The 13,435-nt window shown below is 41.3% G+C and overlaps 1 pseudogene; it reads left to right on the forward strand.

The window, feature by feature from the left end:
* The first annotated feature begins 5,865 nt into the window (after nucleotides 1–5,865).
* On the forward strand, nucleotides 5,866–6,957 carry LOC110549985 (olfactory receptor 2B11-like; annotated as a pseudogene).
* Nucleotides 6,958–13,435: the final 6,478 nt, after the last annotated feature.

Genomic DNA, 13,435 nt, shown 5'->3' on the forward strand with positions numbered 1-13,435 from the left:
CCTGAACTTGTAGGCATAGTGAGCAGTGGTGCTTAACGGCAAGAGAAAAGATAAAGCTGGGGGAAAAGAAAGGAGTGACAAAGCGGAAGACAGAGAGAAGGAAAGAATATTGGTATTACATGACACAGAGGATGTGTAGTAAACAACAGTGCAATATATAATCCAAAACACCTATTTGAAACTGTTTTTAATATTTTCATGAAAAAAAATATAAATTGGAGTGGAAAGGTGGCTCTGAAGTTAACTGCACTTGGGTTGTTGCAAAGGGCCTGTGTTCTGTTCCCTGGATCCACATGACAACCCACAACCATCTGTAACTACAGCTCCAGGAAATCCAATGCCCTCTTCTGGCTTCCAGAGGTACTGCATGTCTGTAATTCACATACTTGTAATTAAAACACTTGTACATATAAAACTTTTAAAAGTAAAGTTTTTAAATCAGAAATGGACTAAATCAAGCCTATTCAGCTTGAATAGTCAACACAAGATGCATAAATTTATGAAAACATCATACTGTATCACATGAGAATGTGTGGTTATTATCTGCCAATAGTTTTAATAAAAATAAATAAAATGTGGTGGCCTTTTTTCCGAATAGACATACTTTGGCATGCCTATTGTGCTTATTCAGCTCATGTTTAGGTAGTTGTGTTGGTAAGTTTATGTTTTCAGCTTCAGACATTGGTAGTAGTCACAATCTCACAGCAAACTTCTCGATCCTCTGGCTTTTACCATCTTCCCAGTTCCTCTTCCGTGATGACCCCTGAGTCAGGTATGGGAGTTACTTGTATATGTATTCATTGGCGCTTGGACTCTACAACCCCATATTTTGATTGTGTTTTTCTGTAATGGTCTCCCTCCATTGCAAAGAGAAGTTTCCTTGATGGGGTGTGAATACATTTATCTGTAGGTATAAGGACCAATATTTAGAATGTAGTTAAGGATTGTGCTGGTTTGGTAAAATGGCAGTTGTAGTTCTCCTCCAATACCCATGACTTCACTAGGCCTAGGTGGCTGGCTAGGTTTCTAATATCAGGTGTGAGTCCTCTCTTGTGGAGTGAGTCGTAAGCCCAAGTAGAGAGCTGTTGGTTACCACCAAGCTATGCATGCCACTACTGCATCCATATGGTTATCATGTCATGCTAGTCATTGTTGTATGGCCCACAACTTCTGTGTGCTAATCCTGAAGGAACTCTTCTGAGAAGATTTTTCCCTTAATGATGCTGGTCTCTTATTAATCAGAGACAATTCTTTAGCCATAGCTGACCCAAACCACAGGTTCTTAGTTCAAAATATCAAATGGTACTGATAGAATCTTTAAGGAACTTTTTGGAAGACAAAGGTCTCCATTGCCTGTACTGCTCACAGCATTACCTTCCAGGTTCCCTCAATAGTCCCTTAAGCTCTGAACACTCAATGACGTTCTTCTAGCTCAAAGTTCTAAACTCCTTCCACAATCTTCCCCCAACATAACATGGTCATGTCTGCCACAGTAGTAGTTCGCCCTCTGGTACCAATTTCTATTTTTCTTAGGTTACTATTGCTGTGAGATAAAATTCAAAACAATGACAGGCAGAATCTGACACGGAAGCCTTGGGAAATGCTGCCTGCCAACATGTTCCCCAGGACTTGTTCATCCCACTGAACATGCAACCCAGGATACCTGCCCAGGGATGGCTTTGCCCACAACGGACTTGGTTTTGCCACACCAATCATTAGTCAAGACAACACCCCCAAAGAGTTGCCTATAGGTCATCTGATGGAAGAGTTTCCTCTTCTTAGATAATTCTAGCTTATGTCAAGTTGCCCTAAATAAAATACCATCATCAAGATACCAATTTAGAATGTAATTGCCCCAATGACAACAAAGTTAAAATCCACCCAATAAAGAACTTGTTTATTGGCTGCTGAGCAGACAATGGCTCATCAAGAAATGTCTGAAAACATTACAGTGGACATCAGACTTCCCAAGCCACAGTCACTGATGGGAAACCCATAAACATGAGGAGGCTACAGACTATTTCAGTCCTGTTGCATACAGCTAATTCAGGCCTATTCTCCAGGGCAAAGGTGTATCTAAAGACAATAAATGAAAAAAAAAAATCCCTTCAGAATGTTCCTCTGTATAATACATCCCCTGGCTTAATTAGCTCCATGAGATAACTCAGTTCTCAAAGGAGTAAACCTCAGGAGACCCCCGATATCGTCAAATTCATTCTTCTTTCTGCAGTGTGCCTACTGTGCCTCCTGCTCCTTAAGCTTCTCATTGTCTGTGTGCAAATTTGACCCAGTTCCATTGCTGGGTCCTCATTCTGCACTTTCTCTTTTCTCAACCTCAAGGTAAGTAAGAGAGTACAGAGCTAGGTTCTCGTTTCTGTAGTAAGTTTCTCTCTCCTCTAGCAAATCCCACAAAGGACATTCTCACCAGATGAGTGTGGGCTAATCTAGGAAAGGAGATTTTTTTTTTCAAGTCAAGGAAAGCAAAGTAAAAGTATCTAGGAGGCTGTGCTCTTCAACCTCATGGTGACCTTTCTCACCCACAACCTGGGCTGACCTTCCTCACCCATCACCTCGGCAGATTTCACATCCAAGAAGTAGTTAGGATGTAGGATTTTGTGTATTCTAAGACACTAGGGTAAATCAAATGTCAACTTAAGAAAACTAAGCATACATAGTAGACCAAACCAGGGCAATAACCATTCAAGGACAATTAAGTCATTACATAATAAGTATTAGGATATATAAGCCAATGAAATAACTTCTGATATATAATATTTCATGGTGATACAGAAAAAAATGTAAATTAAAAAAATTAAAATCTTGGCTAAGCCAATAGTTCTGGGTAGCATGTAGGAACAGAAATAAAAAGAAACTTAGATTATAGAAAAAAAATCTCTTACAAACAATCACTGCAATGATTACTATGAGGAGGCAGACTAGATCACCCTGAGTTGAGCACTTCTGTGTTTAGAGAAAGAATCAGGCTGACATTATGGAAGTGGACTATATATCCCAACCCGAGTATCCCCATCTGTAACTTATCTATTCATTTCCAGGGGAAGAAGTGAGGTGCGGGGCACAAGCCAGACCAGAATCGGGACCAATGCCACCAATGCCATATGTTGAGCTTTTGAAGGTTCATACGACCTTAACAAAAAGAAAGAAGAAGAAAAAGAAAGAAAGAAATAGAATGAGGACTGAAATTCCCGAAGATTACTCAAATAGGTTAACGTGAACACAAGATGAAAAGGATTTAAACTGAGTCTGTTTCCTGGCAGCACCTTAATTTCCTTCGTTAATCACTGACCTTCACCAAATGATGCTGTTCTTCCACCTGCCACATTCTGTCCATGAGGATTTCTGATGAGCTTTTTGTTTATTCTGTTTTTATTAGTGTTTTTTAAATTTCCAGCATTATTTTAATTTTCTTCAGCAATCCTATCTCTTTATTGAACCCTATTTTTAGATTTTAGATAGATTCTTTTTATTTCACTCAGCTGTTGGTATAATGTTTTTATGGAATCTATACAATTTATCCTTGTTTATTCAAATGCTGATTTCTCTACCCCACTATCTGTTTTCAATCTGGACATTGCATTGAGATGCTTATTCTAAGCATCACCTGTTTCAAGTTTGTGTAAATATACCACCATTTGTTCTCTGGAATTGTCAATTAAACTAGCCAGTGCTGTGCAATGGAGAGAATAGGGTTGGACATCCTGGTCAGAGGGGAGGAGAAGGAAGCAAGTGGGAGCAGGAGAACAGAAATCAGCAGGAGAGGACTTGGAGCCAGGAGGAAAGATGAACCGAACCCAAGATATGACTAAAAACAAGTATAATGGATGAAATCTGAATGGTAGGAAACTATGTGGGCTTGGAGGTTTAGGACGGAGTAACTATTGCCCAGCATTGTGCTCTAGGTTAATTAAATAAATCCTAGTCTCTGTGGGGTGACTTGGGTATACAGCTGGGTTAGGAATAACTGCTGCTTAACTAAAAGATAAATCCATAATAGATATTATTATTCAACAACACTAACTTTTTGTTTATGTTCCCTTAGAGTGCTTTTATGTTTTCTTTTTGTGTTTTGAGTGCAGTCATGAGTATTTTTTTAAAATTCCTCTGAAAAGAAGAATTCATGAAACTTCTTTTGAAATGTTTCCAGATCATCCTCAGTGGGGGCATTACTGTGGAGTTAGTAATATTTGGGAAAGACATGCTATCTTGGTTTCTCATGTTTCTGCACTGGACCGTGAGCATCTGGAGTTGATTGGCTGAGTCTTATTTCTCATTTCAATGGAGGCATTTACAATGTTCAGGAGAGGGCTAAGTTGTATTAGGGTTGAAATATCATTTTTTTTTTCTTTCTCAGCTTGGTACTAGGGCTAGCGGCTCTATCTTTAATCTTCCTCCTAGGGTCAGGAACTGTTCTTGGTCATCACCTGCCTCCTCCCTGTGTCTGTAGTTTCCATTCCATGTTGTGGAACTTCCTGTGCCTGTAGGCCTTGCTCTGGGACACCTCAGGCCTTCTTCCTAGATCCAGCTGGGCATTTCTCTGCAGAACAGAGAATTGTGAATAAAGAGATTGGGTGATGTTACATCACATCTTTGCTATGCGAGAATAACAAGTATTAAGGAGAATGTGGGAAAACAGTCCATGGTGGTGGGAAAGGTAAAACTGTACAAAGATTTTGGAATTCAGCATAAAAATATATAATTATAATAAAATTGAGAAGTTCCACTTTTGAGTACACACTGAAAGTATTAAAGCTAGCTGAGTGTGGTGGCATACGCCTGTAATCCCAGCATTCAAGGAGGCAGAGACAGGTGGATCTTTGTGAGTTCATGGCTAGCCTGGTCTACAAAGTGAGTCCAGGACAGAAACCCAGGACAAACAAACAAACAAACAAACAAACAAAACAAAAAAGTGGTAAAGCTAAATCTCAATGTGGGTATTTGGAGAGCCACATTCACAGCAGCATTGTTTCCAATAGGCAAAATATAGACGCTCTCAAGGGAGACTTTAAAGGATGAATACAAAAGACAGCATTGTAAAACACACACCATTGGTGTTATTTGGCCTTTTGAAAAGTAGGAAATACAGATTTAGCCTAGAGTATAGATGAACGTGGGTGAGATGGTGTGATGAAATAAGCCAATGACAGTGTTACAAATACTGTTCAGTGAATTTTCTCTGGGATAATTAGATTCTATTATGGTGGGGCCAGGTTCTGGGACTGTGGTAGATAGGAAGATATTTGGGCTTGACCAAGGTAATGACTCTATAAGTGGGTGGTGGTAATAAGCTAAATTACAATATAAATGCATTTAATATAACAAAACTGTGTGTTTAAATGTAGTTAAGTGAATTTGATGTCAAGTTCACATTGCCATGATAAAAGTTGGGGTAAAATGAGAGCTGACCTCTCCCAGTAGAAAGAGTTCACGGGGCCATGTACATGTGTTATGAATCCAAGCTTCTAGCTTCCCATCTGAGTCCCAGCATTCTTTGTCTACCTGCTCTTAAGGAAACCTTAGATAGCATTTCCCTCAAACATAGTCTGGAAAGAGATGTGCCAAATGAAAGGAAAGCACGACCTTTCCAGATGAAATCCCACCATCGTGTTTGCTCAATGCACTGAAGGATGGAAGAATGCTGAGGCCGAAGGAAGAGAGGAAGAGTAGGCAAAAGATTCTCACGGAGAGACCCTTGGTCGCCTCCATCAGGCTTTGGGTAAATATTTTCATCAGATCTTGGATATTTTCTCTCTTACAAGACTTGAAAATTAACTACTGAGCAATATATGGAACCAGCCACATACTGAGAAACTATTCAAAGCACCTACGGAAAATATCTCACTAATAATGCAATACCACGAATGCACTGGGAGTTTTGAAGATGTTGTCTTGGGTTTATTAAAAAGCGATCTTGTTTATAATCGAAATTTGTCTTTTTCCATAGAGGCATATGTAGGTGAAGGCCAGAATAGGAGTTTCCCCAACATATTTGTTCTGGTGGGCTTCTCTGATCATCATCTGATCATTCATCTGATCATGGCTGGAGATGCCCCTCTTTGGAGTGCTGCTGGTCTCCTACATCTTCACCCTGATAGGAAACAGCTCTATCATCTTCCTTTCCCTGGTAGAACCTAGACTCCAAACACCCATGTACTTCTTCTTAAACAACCTGTCTGTGCTGGACCTCTGTGTCACGTGCACCATTGTACCGCAGCTGCTAGTCAACCTCTGGGGCCTAGAAAAGACAATTGCCTCCTAGAGCTGCATCGCACAGGCTTACCTCTTCCACTGGACCAGCTGCACTGAAACTGTCCTTCTGGCAGTGGTGGCTTTTGATAGCTATGTGGCCATCTGCTGTCCCCTCCAATATGTTCTCATCATGCATCTCTGGGCATGTGTGTGGCTAGCAGCTGTAGGCTGGGCCAGCAGCCTGGCCAATTCTCTGGTGCAATCTACACTCACCCTCTACCTTACTTTTTGTGCAAAGAATACACTAGACCACTTCTTCTGTGAGGTGTCTGCTTTGATTAATCTGGCCTGTAATGACACCACTACAAATGACCTGTCCCTAGCCTTGGGGGCTATTCCTTTTAGAATAGTGTCTCCTCTGACAGTGATCGTCTCCTACACCTTCATTGCTAGGGCTGTGCTGAAGTTACCTTCAGCCGAGGGAAGGCACAAGATATTTGGCACATGCAGTTCCCACTTGCTGGTTGTCGGCATGTTCTTTGGATTGGGTATGTACACGTACCTCCAGCCTCCAGGCTTCAATGCTCAGTCAAAGTTCCTCTCTCTCTCCCACACACTGAAGACACTGTGTGTGTCTTCACACCACTGCTCAATCCACTCATCGACACTCTGAGAAACAGGGACGTGAGAAAAGCCTGGAAGAAGGTCCTACCAACCCAGGGTAGGGGGAAGTGTTTGGAGGTCGGATGATCCCTGCCTGGCTTGTGGAACAGCCACACCTAAGTTAGTGCTGGCAGACTTGCCTTTCCATAAAGATAGGCGCCCAGGCCAAAATTCCCACCTCTCGAAGTCAACCACTCTGATGACAAGAAAGTCTTTCGACCAGAAACTTCTGTCTTCTAGATATTTCTATCCACATAGGAAACAAAGAAATGGTCCGTAGATCTTCCATATACTGAAAGAAAAGCACTGTCTATAAATTGCTCTTTGATCACATGCTCGCAAAAAAAAAAAAAAAAAAAAAAAAAAAGTTATTTGGAACAGATGCATTGTCTTCATTGATGTAGCTATTGTCAAATCATCCATGCCCTCTCAATACGCCATAGTCTATGTTCCTGGAAGTAACCATGCTTAAACTCATTAACTCACCAAACCAAAACAAATCAACACACACTTGCACCCACACTCACACACATGCTCTCTCTCTCTCTCTCTCTCTCTCTCTCTCTCTCTCACACACACACACACATAGAAGAGGACCTAGCTGGGAAGAGTAGGACCATCAGAAGTGAGAGGGATACAATAGGGTATTAGGGATGTGAATATAATTAAAAGTAAATTATATGCATGTATGAAACCCATTATTATATAGATTAACATATACTAATAAATTTTTTTTAAAAATCTAAGAATTTTAAGTAGATTTCATTAGATTTCTCCAGGTTACCTACTCAGCTATTTTAACCTCTCCTGTCTGAGCATCCCATACCTCCCTTTGCCAGCACAATTAACCTTCACTGTCTATGTCACATAATCATTATAACATCACCTGTCCCTAGCCTTGGGACAAATTATAAATGTTTCACGTTTCTCAAATCATTTAAACCGAACATCACTCAGTGCCTTTATGTGACAGTTGCTTTATCGCTTACCTATGCTTAATTTTACTGCTACACTATACTTTTTCAAAGCAGAAAGAGCCCCTTTGTTTTGTGTACAGCTAACGCCCATGAGGCTCCACCCACTTAACACATACCTGGTGAGCAGCAGCAGTTGAAGAGAGGCTTGAGCTAAGTGAGTAGATGGATTTGTCTCTATTGAACTAGCCTTAGTCATATGCCAGAGCTATGGGTGACTCGATTCTTTGGAGTGTTGTATCAATTACTTGCCTCGTTGGCACAACAAAACATCTGACAAAAGCAACTTGAGGAAAGATTGTTTCTGCCCACAAATCAAGGGTGTCATCCATGAAGACATCACGGCAGCAGGAACTTGAGATGGCCAGCCACGTCACATCCACAAACAAGCAGAGAAAGGAACATGAGTGCTCAGCTCACTTTCTCCTTCTATTCAGTCCAGGGACCCAGCCCACAGGCTGAAACATTTCATACTTAGATAGGTCTTCCTGCTGCAATTAACCTAACCTAAAAATCCCTCACAGACACACCCACGTTTGTCCCATATAGAGACAGTGAGTTTATATACTGTCCAGTTGAGAATCAAGCTTAAGTACCACAGTTCCACCCCTTGTCAATATGACATTCAAACACTTTTAAGCCATAACCTTCTACCTCTTGTCTCAAGAGGTTCCTAGCCATCTTATAATGCAGAGTACATTCAGGCAAACTTCAAAAATTCTCATAGTCTTTAACAGTTTCAACACTGTTTAAAGGCCTGAATTTAAGTTTCATCTGAAACACAGCACAATATCTTAACTGTTAGTCCCTGTGTAATAATAAAAAATACAAGTTATATATTTTCAATACATAATAGTACAGAATAATTATTCTCATTCTTAACCAAACTTAGCAATGAATGATCAGACCAAACAAACACTAAACCCCAACAGGTTAAACCCCAAATCCTGCAGTCCCTCAGTAGGCTTCTGGGGTCATGATGGAATTATCTTGGCTCCAAAAGGTAGTCCTTTCCCTCCATCTCTCCCACCTGCAGCATACATAACTTCTCTCTTGGGCCAACACTACTCCATAACTGCGGCTTTCCTCAGCAGACATGCCTTTGGTCAATTGCATCTCCAACATTCTGCTTGCAACCTTGAAAGATTCCAACCCAGCCACAGTCTGCCTGGCTCCGGTGGCTTTCTGGGACCCTGGCAGAAAAATCAATGCTGCTCTCTATCTTGCATCTTTCCTGTTTGAAAAAACATTACCTCATGGATGATACTGCCAAATTCTACTGCCCTCTTAGATGGAGTCTGTCCCCCTTGCACAATGGTTTCTGTCACCCTTTGTGTGCTGCCCTAAGGAAACACTTTCCTTGGAAGTGGTTTTTGAGCAAAGAACCCCTTCAGGGGCATTTTCACCTTCGGCTCCCTTCTTTCAAATGAATTTGAATTTTTAAAAAATGGATTCTTCAATTCTATATCATGCCCAGATATATCCAGATGTGCCCAGAGGTTAATTTCTGTGTTGACTCTGAATCCCATTCAAGTTGACAATTGACATTAATCATCACAGGAACTGTCAACCTTTGATCATTATAACAGAGAAACAGTAGGATATATACTAATGTTTGCCAACATAATCTCTACCTATGAAATGATTTGAAATGAGATATGGAACCCGGTTGGCCAAAAAGCCCCAGGGATTCTCTTTTCTCTACCCCCCACCCCGAGATAGGTTTACAGGAACATGCTGCCATAGACAAGTTTTTACATGGGTGTTGGGAACCCAAACTCAGGTTCTCATGCTTTTGGAGCATAGATCTTTTTTAGTTGGGAAACTATTAATAATGAGGCTCAAACTTGCATTTCAAAAAAACCTTTGGCTACATTTTCAGCAAAATAAAAAAAACTCCTTTGTGAAAAGGAAAGTGTGTATTCATCTCTATGTATGTATATGCATACATAAAATGATATTATGAAAATTTTACCTAAAAATTTGATACATTTTTATTAAGTAAGCATATTAAATGTGAATCTGATTTCCTCCTTAATTTAAGCTTGGGTTCCAATTCTAAAATAGACACTATAGAGAAATAAGAAATGGGTAAAAATTAGATCTTCAGGCATAGCATCTGTATTTCTATTATGTAATACAATGTGTCACATGAGTGGAACACGTTTTCCATACACATACTGTGTGCTTCTGTGATCTTGGAAGACTCTGGTCAAGAAAACCAGTACAGCACTGATGAGGAGGGTCAGTGGATTAAGGCAACGCCTGCAAAGCCAGACAACCTGGACTCCATCCTGGGAGTAACATGGCGGAAGGAGATAAGCAACACCCTCAAGTGTCTTCTAATCTCCACACACATCATGGCTCACACGTGTCCACACACATCTACATTCAGACAAATAAACAAATGTTGGACTTTTTGTGTTTTGTTTTCTTTCTCCTTTCCTTTCTTCCTTCTTTTCTTCCATCCCTTCTCTCCCTCCATCCTTCCTTCCCTCCTTCCTGTCTGTCTGTCCATCTTTCTAGAACACAGTAGCCAAGCATGGTGGTGCACACCTGGAATCCCAGCACTCAGGGAGCAGAGATAACTTGATCTCTGTGAGTTCGAAGCTATCCTAATCTACATAGGAAGTTCCAAGGCTTAGTGAAAGCCTGTCTCAAAAACCAACCAACCAACCAAACCAACAAACAAAAAACCTAGTGTGTTGTGGGCATGGCTGCTTACATTTGTAATCCTGGCATTTGTGAGGCTGAGGCAGAATTGTCATGAAGGAGGCTAGACTGGCTGCATACCGAGGTCATAGCTAGCCTGTACAGTAACACTGTCTCAAAACAACAAAACACCAGCATGTATCATTTCAGGAGTGAGGGTAGCCCAGTGTTCTGCAGAAACAGGAATCCAGAACCTTAGTTCCTGCAGGTTTTTTGGTTTTTTGTTTTCAGCACCTGGACAGCGCCTCATGCAGCACCACTAAATCCTACTTCACAAACCTTTGTGCAGATAAAGAAAATTAAAAAACAAACAAACAAACACACAAAAAACCTTAAAACAAAAAACCAAAAAACAACCAAGGTCTCTGCTGGAGGGATGGCTCACAGTTAAAAACACTGGCTGTTCTTCCAGAGGAACCAGGTTCAATTCCCAGCACCCACATGGCAATTCACAACTGTCAGTAACTCCAGTTCTAGGGGATCTGATTTTCTCACAAAAACATACATGCACACAAGACACCCATGCACACAAGATAAAAATAAGTAAATCTTAAAAATAAACTTTGATTCCATCACTCAGGGAGGCAGAGGCAGGCAGATTGATGTGAGTTCAGGCCAGCCTGGTCTACAAAGCAAATCCAGGACACCCAAGGCTACACAGAAATCCTGTTTCAGAAAAAAAGAAAACAACAACAACAAAACATAAGGTCTCAAAAGTCCTTTACTGTTTAGTTACCCATACCCATATTCTCTCCTTTATCTTGCCATCCCCCCCCAAAAAAAAGCCATATGGAAACCTGCTATTGTAGAAGCCTGTTAAAATATACACATACATGAGAAGACTCTCAAAGGAGTTAGCAAATTATAGTGGACACAATGCCACAACTAGACATTTGATGCCATCAAGTAAAATCTTCTGTGCTAGGAATGATTGCAAGTCTTGCTGACTCATCGGCCAAGTGGGTCCCATAGAATCCCCAAACACCTCAGGTAATTTCTAACGCCACTGGTTGTCTCTGAGACCTAATGGCAGGGCCCTGTTGCTGAAGACAACACTACGTCATCACAGATACAGAGAAGTCAATCTAGTGTCTAACTTGAAGCTTCACCCTGCTAACTAGCATTCTCGGCTCTGTAAGCATCCCTGGGGATAGCAATGTGTCGCTGCCCCGTTAGCAGAGTGATAGTAGTAGCTTTTCCCCAGGGTCTGTGGCCTATCTAGTCTCTTACGTAAACAGGAACAACATAAAGCTGAAAAGACTAATAACAGCAAATGAAACAACAACAACAAAGGGCCTGTGGAAGCAGGTAGAGCCGCTAAGGGAGAAATAACTCATGAAAAAGAAAATGATGCTTTCAAAGGCAATAAATAGAGGTAAGGAGGTGGGTCAGGTTAAGAGGACTCTCAGCCCTTACTGAGGCAGACATTCCATGCCCAGCACCCACAGCTGCATGTGACTCTAGCTCCAGGGGGATTTAATGCCCATCCAAGACTCAGGAAAATCTCAAAAGACCTCCCCATCCACAGATAGGGACCGTACGAGTCTTCCCCAGGAAGAAAGTAGAGCTTTATTTGGGGGGCTGAATATAAAAATGAACCCTGGGGCTCAAAGACTTGAATGCTTGCTCATCAGGGAGCAGCCATGTTGGAAGAGAAACTGTGTCTTTGGAGGTTTCAGAAGTCAATGCCAGGCTCAGTGGTTCTTTCTTCCTGCTCCCTGTGTGTCTGGATTTAGAACTCTCGGCTTCTCTGTCACCATGTCTGCCTGCATGCTACTATGCTCCCTGCCACGATAATAATAGAAGAAACCTCTGAAACTCTAAGCAAGACCCAATGGAATGCTTTCTTTTGTAAGAGCTGCTTTGATCATGGTGTTTCTTCATAGGACTAGAATACTAAGACACAAGTTGGTACCAGGGAGCAGAGCATGGCTGTGACCATGCTTCCTGTTGGTGGAATGTGGGCTTTGGAACTCTGGGTTAAAAAAAAGGCAGTGGAATGGACTTTAATGGGCCATATTTGGAGGTGCACAGAAGACAGTACTGATGGTGATTTGAATGGTGGAAGCTCAGCTCAAGAGGCTTCAGAGGAGAAAATTATTATTAAGTGGCCTAATATATATCAGTTTGAAGAGAAAAGGAGCACCAGGAATTGTAATGGAGCTAAATCTGGTGCTTAAGGACATAAAAAGTTTAAAGAAAAGCCTGATGCTAAATGAAATAAATGGAGTGGTGCCCTCAGGGCTAGACCCCACCCAGCTAAGCTTCCAACCTGTGAAAATAAATTAAAGCGAAGCTTCAGCAGTGAAGGAAACCACTGAAAATATAGAGCTGATGTAGATGATATTAAACAGTGGATCCATGTTCTAGGTCCAGCAGGCAGCAGAACTTGGCTGTTCCAGCCACGTGGCTCTGGCTTTAGAGTCAAGAATACAAGAAAGAGATTTATGGAGTCTCCATCTGCAGCTAAGGAAATCCATTGAGGCTATGTGTCAGGAGTGTCCCTGCCTCAAAACCCACAGAGGCCACTGCATGAAGACATGAAGGTAAAGCCTAGATGGCATTGGACACCCCAAGATGTTGGAGATACCAGAGACATGGGATATCTGCTGAGGAGAGCTGCTAATGAGGAGTGGAACCAGCCCGAGAGAGAAGGATGTTGCAGTCAACAAAGATCTGAAGAATGCTTTGATCTCAGACATGGAGATGCAGAGTTTGGAGTATGCTCTGCTTGTTTTCTGTCTTGTTCTTTATTTCCTCACTATACTCTTTGTCCTGCCTTTTGGAATGGTAATGTATATTCTGTGCCATTGTATGTTGGAAGTATGTGATCTGCATTTTGATTTTGATTTTGCTGGGGGTTATAATTAAAAGATTGC

The sequence above is a fragment of the Meriones unguiculatus genome, chromosome 11, assembly GCF_030254825.1.
Source record: "Meriones unguiculatus strain TT.TT164.6M chromosome 11, Bangor_MerUng_6.1, whole genome shotgun sequence".
In the NCBI taxonomy this organism is placed as follows: domain Eukaryota; kingdom Metazoa; phylum Chordata; class Mammalia; order Rodentia; family Muridae; genus Meriones; species Meriones unguiculatus.